The following is a 12,617-nucleotide window of genomic DNA, read 5'->3' on the forward strand; positions in this document are numbered from 1 at the left end:
GACTGACCATCGTGCCCTCCAATGGTTAAGACGAATGAGGGATGCCAACGTCCACATCGCTGGATGGTACTTGTCGCTGCAGCCATTTGACTTCACGGTCCAGTACAAGCCAGGGAAGTCTAATGTGGTTGCCGACTGTTTATTCAAAGTGTCAGAGGACTGAGGTACTGTGCTCTTGAGAGGAGGGAGGAAATGTAATGAGAGCTTCATTACTGGGACTACTTTTTACTTAAGTCGCTGTATAGCACTTTAAAAGCACTTTTTGCACTTTATTAAGCACTTTATTTAGCACTGCACTTTAAGCAGAGATTTGCACATAAATAATTTGCACACCAGAAGTTTTAATTGTATTTATTGAGTATTTTAGTAATTAGCATGTAGCCTTTTATTCTTCTCATTGAGAAGTGAGGCGGTTGCCTGTGGAGGGAGGATAACTTTTACTCAGAGCAATGAGTTACTGGTGGGTAAAACTGAGCAAATGTTTGTATATAATCTGTTAGGTGTGGAGTGCTGATATGAAGTGACTCACCTGTCTTTTCTGTGTCCTCTCCAGGGTGTTTGGACAAATACTACCCTGGGGGTCCAGACACCATTTATAGGTTCCAGGAGAGGCCATTGAAAAGTGTGGGGGGGAAGAATTGTTTATGGGTTTTTGTGGTGTTTTATTTGGTGTAAGATAAAACCTAAGATATTTATAAAAAGTAAATTTAAATGTTTATATTTAGTAAAATGTATTTTATTTAAATAGGTGGAGATTGGTTAAGTGAGATCCCCCTGTGAATTGAAGGTAATTGGGTCCATCACAGCTGAGACTATTTAAGCCTGCAGTTTCACCTGTGAAGTGTGAGTGTGTGTGTTGATGGTGTGTGAAGAATAAACCACTGCTGTTTCCACCTGACTCTGCCTCAACTAGTCTTCCTCACTGTAAAATCCAGCCACAAAAGGGCACCTTGTTACAGATAAACTGCCAGCCTAGATAATATTTTATTTAAAAAAATGAAACTTTTTTAAGCACATTACTACAAAGAGACCTTTCAATATTTGGAAGAATTTTACTCTCAAAAATGGAAAGTCTATCAAGACTCATTTATTCATTTTATTCCTTAGAAATTTCAGATAACATAATTTAAAAAGTTAATCAAAATCATTTTAATGTCATTTGGAAAAAGAAACATCACTACATTAGAAAAGACGATATAAAATCACTGGAAGAAGGAGCCCTCAATGCACTTCATTTTGACTCGGTAAACGATTGCTTAAAACTTCGATGGTTACAAAACTTTCTTAAACATAACGAGAGCTTTTGGTTTGGCCTCCCTGCTAAAATCTTTTTAGACTTTGGTGGGGTAGAATTCCTTTTAAAATGTGACTTTGAAATTAATAAACTTCCTAGAAAACAGCCAGGAATCTGGAAAGTGAGCTGGCTTTACTGTTGCCTAGCAACATAGCATACATTGCATATTCCACTGATGGAATCAGATGATGTCAAAGTGTTGTGATGTCATAAGAAACAAATGCCTTGAATGTCCTTGCAGAACTCAAGTAGCAGCACGGTTTTTCCATATTGGATTTAATATTGCATTTCTTCGTAGCTTTTCATCGGTCGGACAGTCAAAATGTCGCAAATTGACACTGATTATTTAAAGTCACAAGTTAAAGAAATGACTACAGATGAATTGGTTACCTTGGTTATGGATTGTTTAAAAATGCTTAAGGGAAGATGTGAGTTACTGATGACAAACACACAGAAGGAGGATTTGGAAAAAGCTCATAAACAAATTGAGCTTATGAACAAGAAAATTGATTCAATCTCCAAAGAGCTAAATTGGTCTTGCAAGCCAAACAAACACCTGGAATCTCAGCAAATCCCAAAGTTAAAACACCAGGTAAAACACTACAAGGATAAAGTAAGTGAGCTTCAAACCTCTTTAAAAGTCCTCGAGGCGGTTTCACAACTGCGAGATGAGAAGGCTGAGAAAGAAAAAAGGCAAATGATGTCTGAAATCGCAGCGTACAAAGTAAAGGTTAAAAAGTATCAAAGTGAAATGAAGAAACTTGAGTCTGAGATGTCCCGAAAGATCGACGACATCATCATGAAGAATGAGATTATGAGACAAAAAGACAAGTACAGCCTTCTTGAGGGGAAGGTAGAAGCTCTGGAAAAGCAGTTGAAAGAGGGAGAGAAGGAAAATGAAATTCTTAAACTTTCAAAAACTCCAATGGAGGAAGCCATAGGTAAAACTGAGCAAGAGATTAAAACCAGGATCGATTTAACTGAGGAAAACACATTAGCTGAGGAAAAACAGCTAAACAAGATTTTAGTACAACATCTGATGAGAAAAGAACGGCAGATGAGTAAACTCATGGAGCAGCAGAGAGAGGCACAGAGAGAGGCAGAGAGAGAGGCTTTGGCTATGAGAGAAAGTTTGGACTACACAAAATCTGAGTGCAGAGACCTGAAGAAAGAAAATGAGTCCTTAAATTTTCAGATAAAGGTTCTAACCAAAAACAGGCAGAGGGAAGAAAATCACAGTAAAGTCGCCGACCAAGTGCTTAATGTGACAGAATTGTATAACGGTGAGAAGATAAAACACAAGAATTTGAAGGACTCCACAGAGAGCAAAGAGACTTTGGAAGGACCAACAGTCAAAACACAAACCAACAATCAACAATTCAGACCTCGACCACCGATCCAGAAAAGAAAATTCCGGCTACCCAAAATACAGCCAGATCATAATCAAAGATTTCTGCTTGTAGGTGAAGGCAAGTCAGAGCCAGAGTTTAAAAGAACACAACCTAACAACACAAGAAAATTTCAAACCCCTTAGCAAAACGAAGCCTGAAAGGCCGCCTTTTAAACTGGCAGGCAGGAAGATTTTTGTAACGGAAATTGAGAAAAAATAGCCAAAACTAATTAGGCTAATTGGTCTCTCTTAAATTTACCTTTGTCTCTCGCTCACCAACTGTTGGAGACGCTCTTTAAATGGAGACACTCTAAACTAAATGCATAGGTTTTCTCCGGGTGCTCCGGTTTTCCTTTGAGAAAAAAAGTGATTAAGTTAATTGATCTCTTAATTTTACCTCTGTGTCTCACTGAGACTGACTCACTGACTGTTAGAGATATGAAGAATATGAACTTATCTAGTTCTGTATTTCCTGTCTCCTTAGTCGTCTTAATTTTTAACTGGTCATAGAATATAACCAGTCTCTCTAAGATGGAGTGTCTTCCTGTTAAAAGGAAGTTGTTCCTCTCCACTTGACTGCTCAGGATTAGGGACAGTAACAATTATCAATTGGACAATTGGACGGATGGATGGATGGACGGATGGATGGATGGATTGATGCAAAGTTTTTTTCCGGGTGCTCCGGTTTTTTCGACTATTTAGGAAAAGAAGTGTTTAGGCGAATCGGTCTCTTAATTTTACCTCTGTCTCTCACTCACTAACTGTTGGACATACAAAAAATCTGAACTGAACAAAACAGTGTTTCTTTCTAGTACAAGCTCATTAATGGCCTCAAACAATGTCCTTCCACCCTTCCACTTTGATTTGAAATGCAGGGCTTTTTGTTTAGTTTTTAACTAAACAAAAAAAAGTGATTGTGTCACCAAGCTGAACACAGCAATTGCATTTAATCATATTTTCAATTTTACTGATATTTATTGGTGCTCTCGTGGAAATTACTGTGGTGAAAATAGAAAAAAATAACATCTAATAATACTATCAGTTTTGTGGTGTTTTTTTTTTACCATCATTGACTGAAAATTAGTGACAAAAATAATTAAAAAGTCTTATCATGATCAATTTTTCACAATAAATGATAAACAATATGATAAATGTCTACCCCTAGGCTTTGCTCAGTGACATCTCCTGTACAAACATGAGCAGAAAGGCCACTCAGTGAGGAAGAAGCCATTCCTCCAAAAAGTAAGATTGCAATTTGCAAACGCACACAGAGACAGTGGCATGTGAGGTATCACTAACATCTTGTCTTACATCGACTTCCTCCATTCAGTGTGCGAAACAATAAATAAGAAAAATAGCTAAAAGTTTATTTTAGGGAAAAGGCTACTTCTAATGCACTAAGGCTAATGCTAATGCTAACACTAACAGGGGCAGAGCCCCTGACATCTGATTGGCCCTCCCAGGACCCCCTCCCCCGCCACCCCTGATGGTAACAGCACCAGGTAATTCCTATACATTATTTAGAATCATTCTAAGCCAACCTAATATCTAAAGAAGAAAAACAATAATAAATATATGAAAAGAAAATGTATAAAAGTCCATGTGATGACATTTATAAATAGATTTATATCAGGCTCGATACCAGCCTCCTTTATATTTGTACTCATAATAACAATCTGAAATTGTTCTCCTGGATGTTTCAATTGTGCTGCGCTGTGGTGCAACTCAAAGGCTGAAGCACAATTCATACCTGGTGGTGGTGGTAAAACACCAATAAGTTATTTACTGATCCTCCGCAAAAAAAACAAACAAACAAACAAAAAAACGAAGAGTGGGGGGGTATCTGTCAGACTTCGTCAATCCAGCATACTTTATGGTAATGCGCATGCGCACATGATGTTACGTTTCTTATAAATCCGTCATACCTGTAGTTTCATTTTGTGTGTTTTATTTCTCAGAAGTTTTAGGGAAAAAGAAGAAATAAAATAAGAAAAATCTAGTTATTTCCACGCAGTGTCCAGAAAGAGGTGTTGTTCTGCTTGTTGCCTAACAGCTTCAGTCAGCATCCATTGTTATTCATGTGCTTTTATCAGGACATATTCCGTGCAGTTTTCTAAAGAAGTATTAAAATATTAAAAAGGTAGATTAGCGATAGGGACAAAATATCCCGACCAAATTTGTAGTCAAACAGTATTTGTAGTAATAGTGACGCTAAACTGGACTAATGTCTTGTTTACAGTATGGTAACGACATTGGAAACAGCAAAAGTCATTTATGTTAATATGTTTGATTAACATAGCAGCTTAATTAAATAAAATTTACCGTAAAACTTCTGAGAAATAAAACACACAAAATTTAACTTCTACAGGTATGACGGATTTATAAGAAATCTGCTGAGTAAGCAGTATGTGACGTAACATATATGTGCGCATGCGCATTACCACAAAATATGTTGGATTGACGGGTATGACAGATAGTCAGAACACCTGTTGGAGGAAAACCCCGCAGAAGAGGATCAGCTGCGCTAGAGCTCTGGTCCGTTAAAGCGTCCCGATGATTCTCTGACAGAAATTGTTCTTCTTATGATTAATAATGATCTCCGCGATGTTCTCTGTGCGTAAAGTTGAAATTGTCTGCGCACCAAGTGGTCAGCTGCGCTTTATCACAGTCTGGACACGAAACCAGTGGACTGCTCTCTGTTCTTATCAAGACGAGGGTGAGGAGGGGATCTGACATATACTTCAGTTAAGTTTTTACTGGTTTCGTTTTTAGACCACCATTAACATAAGCAGTGTAACTGTATCATGTGTGACTAATTGGGGCGTAACGGTGGAGCATGCGCATTTATTGTCCAGCGCACTGGCTTGTTGTCTAACGGACATCTACACTTTAATTTCTTTCCTTAGAAGCCCGAGCCATCGTCAGGCAAATAATTCTGGTCCTACACGGACTATCTTTACCTGTCAAAACATATTAACATAGAATATATAGCCGCATTTTTATCTCTGAGGAAAAGGCTTCGGCCGCTACATCGAAACCATTGTTTAGTTTCAAAAATAATGACGTCAGGTACAGCTTCGATGCCGCCTTCAGTTATATGCAAACACAACAGGGCTGCAGTTCGGGTGGAACCGGACCGAAGCCTGCCGTTCCGTTCCTTGCAGTGCGAAAACGGCTTTAGTTTTCCCCTTCTCTTTCCTTTTAAAGCCGTGCTTCAACCGTTGCATCGCAGAATACCTTAGGTTCTGGAAGATGACCGTTGAACTCATAGGTTAGCTTGTTAGCTGCTAACATTTTATCGTCCTTGATCGCAGTCTTAGCAACAATGTCACTCTTGATCAGGTTGAACAGAACAAAAAATAGAAGTTACAGACATTCCTAGATCAAAAAGAGAGCATTATGTTGGCAAAGAAGAGTGAAAATTGAAATCTGTGTCTCAGCTACATCACACACCGACTGGTCCGGTCGCCATCTTGGTCCCGACACTCATCAATGTGATGTGCAGATGGCAGCGGTTACGTTGGGAAAAATGGCACAAATGACATAAAATATATTTTTTGCCTCGTTTAGCTCTCGGCACATTTGAACCACTAACTCCATCAACCGTCACCTCACGTCACCTCCAATGTAATCAGTGGAACATTACATTATTCCACTGATGGAATCAGATGATGTCAAAGTGTTGTGATGTCATAAGAAACAAATGCCTTGAATGTCCTTGCAGAACTCAAGTAGCAGCACAGTTTTTCCATATTGGATTTAGCATTGCATTTTTTCATAGCTTTCCATCGGTCGGACAGTCAAAATGTCGCAAATTGACACTGATTCGTTAACAAAGTCCCAAGTTAAAGAAATGACTACAGATGAATTGGTTACCTTGGTTATGGATTGTTTAAAAAAGCTTAGAGAGAGATATGAGTTACTGACGATAAACATTTGGAAAAAGCTCATAAACAAATTGAGCTTATGAACAAGAAAATTGATTCAATCGCCAAAGAGCTAAATTGGTCTTGCAAGCCAAACATCTGGACAGCAGGGCCGAGCGCAAATCGTGACACCGCACCTACTAATGGCACTTCCGGTGACAGGTGTCCTTATGTGCCACAAGTGCCACTGTTTTCGGGGCTAGCTGCCAGTGTTGTCACTGACTTCGGATGACTTCGGCTGACCTCGGCACCTCGTACTGGCACTTCCTCTGACACCTGCCATTAGTGTCACTGTTTTCGGGATACCGGTCAGTGTTGTCACTGACTTCGGATGACTTCGACACCTCATACTGGCACTTCCGCTGACACCTGCCGTTATTGGTCACAAGAGTCACTGTTTTCGGGGCTAGCTGCCAGTGTTGCCACCATGGTTGCCACTGGCTTCGGCAAATGGACTACATATCCTATGATGCTTCTAATAGAAGAAGAACTTGAAGACAGACGAAGAAGAAAGAATTTTCCAGGGGTTTTTTCGCAGAAAGACTTATGTTAGCTGAATTCCTACACTTTTTGTATATCGTGTATGATTCGTTCATCCTATTTATTAACTAAAGTTCATCTGAATAATCCAGCCGAATACACAACAGGTATCAGGGATGCCATTGGTTTCGGCACCTTTGGAACAGCTGAGTCTGGCTTCCACTAGAGCTGCTGTTAGGTGTCCAGGATGTTTCAGAGCTGTCACAACTGGTGCCGATGTTTTGGGGGATGGCAATGCCAGTTTTTGGAAAACGTGTTACTTATTTTGCCTGTTTATAAATTTTTATTTCAATGGTAATTATATTGGTTAATTATCCATTTAACACCTTGAATATTTTTGACTTAATTTAATTGAAGGAAGATGGCCAAAGTAATTGAATCTACCACTGTCACTATTACAGTGGAATCTGTTGAACCCTGTTCGGTTGCCAGATAGGGCTTTGGCCGAGATGGAAATACGTAGTAGTTGTGTAAAACGTATATTGTAGAAATTAATAAAGCTTGAAAAAAAAAAGTAAATGTAATGAAATATTATAATTTCTCATGGAGGAATAATGTGTTATGTGATCCCGATGTAGTAAATTCACGTTGACTAAACATTGAATTTTACAGAAGACTTCAAATGATTTCAGAGAGGGATTTTATAATACACAAATATTTTAGTTCTTGGCTATTGAAAATTTAAATCATATGTTATTGCTGTTTAAAGTATTTACATACAATGGCTAATAAATATTGACAAATCAATTACTATGCATATACTTTGTGACATAAACTTTAAAAAATGTTGAAACATATCTGCCAAATGAAATAATATGTAAGCAGCACAATTTTCTTTGAAGAAAGCATTTGCATCTTAAGTATAATCCAAAGTAATTTTTATTTCCAAAAATATGTAACAATCTTGTTCTTAATGCTGCTTAGGATTCACACATTGTCAAAGTTTTTGAGGTGTATGTACTTTGTGTTTTGACTTATCATTATTCAATATTAGTGTAAAAAATTTGAAGGTGGTTTAACTTGAAAGTGAAAGTCCTCCTGCTGCCTTGAAAATGCTGTTGAAATGCATTTTGTAGCTCAGATTTTAGTCATTCTCTCATCTTTGAATAAGAAAACTTTGAAGACAATGAACAGAACCAGAAACAAACACAGAGAAGCAACCTTCATTTATGCCACACAAATCTGGAATGAACTTGACAAATAATGAAAAATAGCAGAGATTAAATGTATTAAATAATAACAAGTAATAACTCTTTAAAACTGGTTAACAGGCATTTTTGGAAAATTATGATAACATGTTTTTAAGAAAATTGCATTATCTTAAAAAAAACACTGAAAGTTATTGTCATAAGGTGGGGCTGAAGTGGTGAGGAGAGACACCGAGACCCAGGTTATGGTGATGATGATGATATTTAATGATGAAAATAAAACTCAGTCCAAAACAGGCAGCACGGCAGAGAGACAGGCACACATCCAAATACCGGTAGCAACTGAACGACAGGACTTCGTGCGAGCGAACACAAACCAGGACTTAGCAGTACAACTGGCGCGACAAACGACAAAAGACACTGACTACGATAAGGACCCGACGAGGAACACGGACAACAGGAGGGTTTAAATACACACAGGGTAATCAGGGGGATACGACACACCTGGGGAGCAATCAACAGGGAGGACAGAGACTCACAGGGAACAGGACTACACAGGGAAAACAGGACTGAACACAGAAGAACTCAAAAATAAACACACAGAAACCCAGATCATGACAGTTATAGTGGCTGCCTGGTCTATTAAGTAATAGACCAGGCAGCCACTGAAAGTTATAGTGGCTGCCTGGTCTATTGACCAGGCAGCCACTATAACTTATGACATCCTGTGAACTGTCATGGAACCATGCTGAACATAATGGGCTCTTTGCACCTACGGCGTTGACGTCACATCTCCAGGAGCTAATGCGGCTCACTTTTTTCCGCTTTGAGTCACCATGACTGGTAGAAAAGACTAAGTCGTATTTCAGATGCAAAAAAACAATACTATTAACATTGTTGTCTTCCTAATATAATGGGCTTTTAAGTTTTCGTTAATTTCCAAGCGATCCTGAATTAAGAAGATGGCTTGTAAATATCTGTTGCTACCAGCTAACGCCGCACAGCAAAGTTTGCAGCCTTCACTTCACTCCGGATCAGCCTAAAACTACCGGGGACACGGATGGTAAATAAAGGAGCCTCCCTGAGTTATTTCCGTGGAATCACTTCTATATTCAGCCTGAAAGAGTTTATGGGAACGAGAGAGCAGACCAGAGCCAGACAGCCGAGCAACTGATCCGCCTTTACATACTGCTGTAAACACCGTCCTATCTGAGCTCTTCACAAGAAAAATGCAAAGGTAATAAAACGAAATAACACGGAGACATGAAGCAACACGGTCATATTTTTCTAAAAGCAGCAACTTTGAACCTGAACAGCTGAACCAGATCTCTGACACCAGAGCTGCGCTACTGTCAAGCTATGAGGCTTGTTGTGCTTCGTCAGGCTTCGGAAGTAAAAAGCCCGAACCATAACCTCCCCGTTAGTCTGTGACACTAACGACAATAAACACACATAATATACTTGAAAATAAGATAAATACATTGTCCGTTAGAATGTTTAGATACTTAAATAGCACATTTTACAAGAACAATGTGCGAGAATATTGCCTACTAGCATAAGCTAACGTTAATGTTAGCCACAAAGTTTAAGTAAAACTCACCTTCGTGTCAGTGAATGTATAACGAGGCGAACATCTTAAAACCTTTCTCCAGCTGACTTGTTGGGGCTTCGGATCGATGTACAAACCTTGGCCAAGCACTGCAAGCACCTAATGTAAATGATATTTGTATTGGATCGGAAACAATCGAGCCGCTTTACCCCGAACGCGGAAGCTGAGGTGCAAAGAGCCCATGTCACTCTGGAATTGTCAATATCTCATGTTGCCACTGTCACTAATATTAACTAATCAGTCAATATTAGTGAACTTACCCGGTTTAATAATCAATAGCATTATATTAAGGTCATTGTATGAAAATAATTATAATCCGGACCTGCCAGGAGCTTGTCAGCACTGACATACCATGGCGACCTAATGTCAGTTGTAGTGGTAGGTACCTAGTGGTAGCTATTATCAGCTGTCGCAGAAGAGGTCCCATCTGACATGGATTCAGTGCAGGAGTTGTCTTTCTCTGTTAAGTCTGAACACCGGCTGTATATTTAAATATATACAGATGTTTTAAGTTTTGCGTCTTTTTCATGGTACAGATCTTGCAGCTTTGGCTGAAAACAATAGGAGCCAGCAGGACCCGGAACCAAACTATGTGGCATAAATTAAAACGGAAATACGTCACCACCTCTCGAGGCATATACCCCATTGGTTACCTTGGTTATGGATTGTTTAAAAATGCTTAAAGGAAGATGTGAGTTACTGATGACAAACACACAGAAATAGGATTTGGAAAAAACTCATAAACAAATTGAGCTTATGAGCAAGAAAATTGATTCAATCTCCAAAGAGCTAAATTGGTCTTGCAAGCCAAACAAACACCTGGAATCTCAGCAAATCCCAAAGTTAAAACACCAGGTAAAACACTACAAGGATAAAGTAAGTGAGCTTCAAACCTCTTTAAAAGTCCTCGAGGCGGTTTCACAACTGCGAGATGAGAAGGCTGAGAAAGAAAAAAGGCAAATGATGTCTGAAATCGCAGCGTACAAAGTAAAGGTTAAAAAGTATCAAAGTGAAATGAAGAAACTTGAGTCTGAGATGTCCCGAAAGATCGACGACATCATCATGAAGAATGAGATTATGAGACAAAAAGACAAGTACAGCCTTCTTGAGGGGAAGGTAGAAGCTCTGGAAAAGCAGTTGAAAGAGGGAGAGAAGGAAAATGAAATTCTTAAAATTTCAAAAACTCCAATGGAGGAAGCCATAGGTAAAACTGAGCAAGAGATTAAAACCAGGATCGATTTAACTGAGGAAAACACATTAGCTGAGGAAAAACAGCTAAACAAGATTTTAGTACAACATCTGATGAGAAAAGAACGGCAGATGAGTAAACTCATGGAGCAGCAGAGAGAGGCACAGAGAGAGGCAGAGAGAGAGGCTTTGGCTATGAGAGAAAGTTTGGACTACACAAAATCTGAGTGCAGAGACCTGAAGAAAGAAAATGAGTCCTTAAATTTTCAGATAAAGGTTCTAACCAAAAACAGGCAGAGGGAAGAAAATCACAGTAAAGTCGCCGACCAAGTGCTTAATGTGACAGAATTGTATAACGGTGAGAAGATAAAACACAAGAATTTGAAGGTCTCTACAGAGAGCAAAGAGACTTTGGAAGGACCAACAGTCAAAACACAAACCAACAATCAACAATTCAGACCTCGACCACCGATCCAGAAAAGAAAATTCCGGCTACCCAAAATACAGCCAGATCATAATCAAAGATTTCTGCTTGTAGGTGAAGGCAAGTCAGAGCCAGAGTTTAAAAGAACACAACCTAACAACACAAGAAAATTTCAAACCCCTTAGCAAAACGAAGCCTGAAAGGCCGCCTTTTAAACTGGCAGGCAGGAAGATTTTTGTAACGGAAATTGAGAAAAAATAGCCAAAACTAATTAGGCTAATTGGTCTCTCTTAAATTTACCTTTGTCTCTCGCTCACCAACTGTTGGAGACGCTCTTTAAATGGACACACTCTAAACTAAATGCATAAGTTTTCTCCGGGTGCTCCGGTTTTCCTTTGAGAAAAAAAGTGATTAAGTTAATTGATCTCTTAATTTTACCTCTGTGTCTCACTGAGACTGACTCACTGACTGTTAGAGATATGAAGAATATGAACTTATCTAGTTCTGTATTTCCTGTCTTAATTTTTAACTGGTCATAGAATATAACCAGTCTCTCTAAGATGGAGTGTCTTCCTGTTAAAAGGAAGTTGTTCCTCTCCACTTGACTGCTCAGGATTAGGGACAGTAACAATTATCAATTGGACAATTGGACGGATGGATGGATGGACGGATGGATGCAAAGTTTTTCTCCGGGTGCTCCGGTTTTTTCGACTATTTAGGAAAAGAAGTGTTTAGGCGAATCGGTCTCTTAATTTTACCTCTGTCTCTCACTCACTAACTGTTGGACATACAAAAAATCTGAGCTGAACAAAACAGTGTTTCTTTCTAGCACAAGCTCATTAATGGCCTCAAACAATGTCCTCCACCCTTCCACTTTGATTTGAAATGCAGGGCTTTTTGTTTAGTTTTTAACTAAACAAAAAAAGTGTGATTGTGTCACCAAGCTGAACACAGCAATTGCATTTAATCATATTTTCAATTTTACTGATATTTATTGGTGCTCTCGTGGAAATTACTGTGGTGAAAATAGAAAAAAATAACATCTAATAATACTATCAGTTTTGTGGTGTTTTTTTTTTTACCATCATTGACTAAAAA

The sequence above is a fragment of the Poecilia mexicana genome, unplaced genomic scaffold (assembly GCF_051168715.1).
Source record: "Poecilia mexicana isolate PSO_F unplaced genomic scaffold, ASM5116871v1 scaffold_12, whole genome shotgun sequence".
Classification (NCBI taxonomy): Eukaryota; Metazoa; Chordata; class Actinopteri; order Cyprinodontiformes; family Poeciliidae; genus Poecilia; species Poecilia mexicana.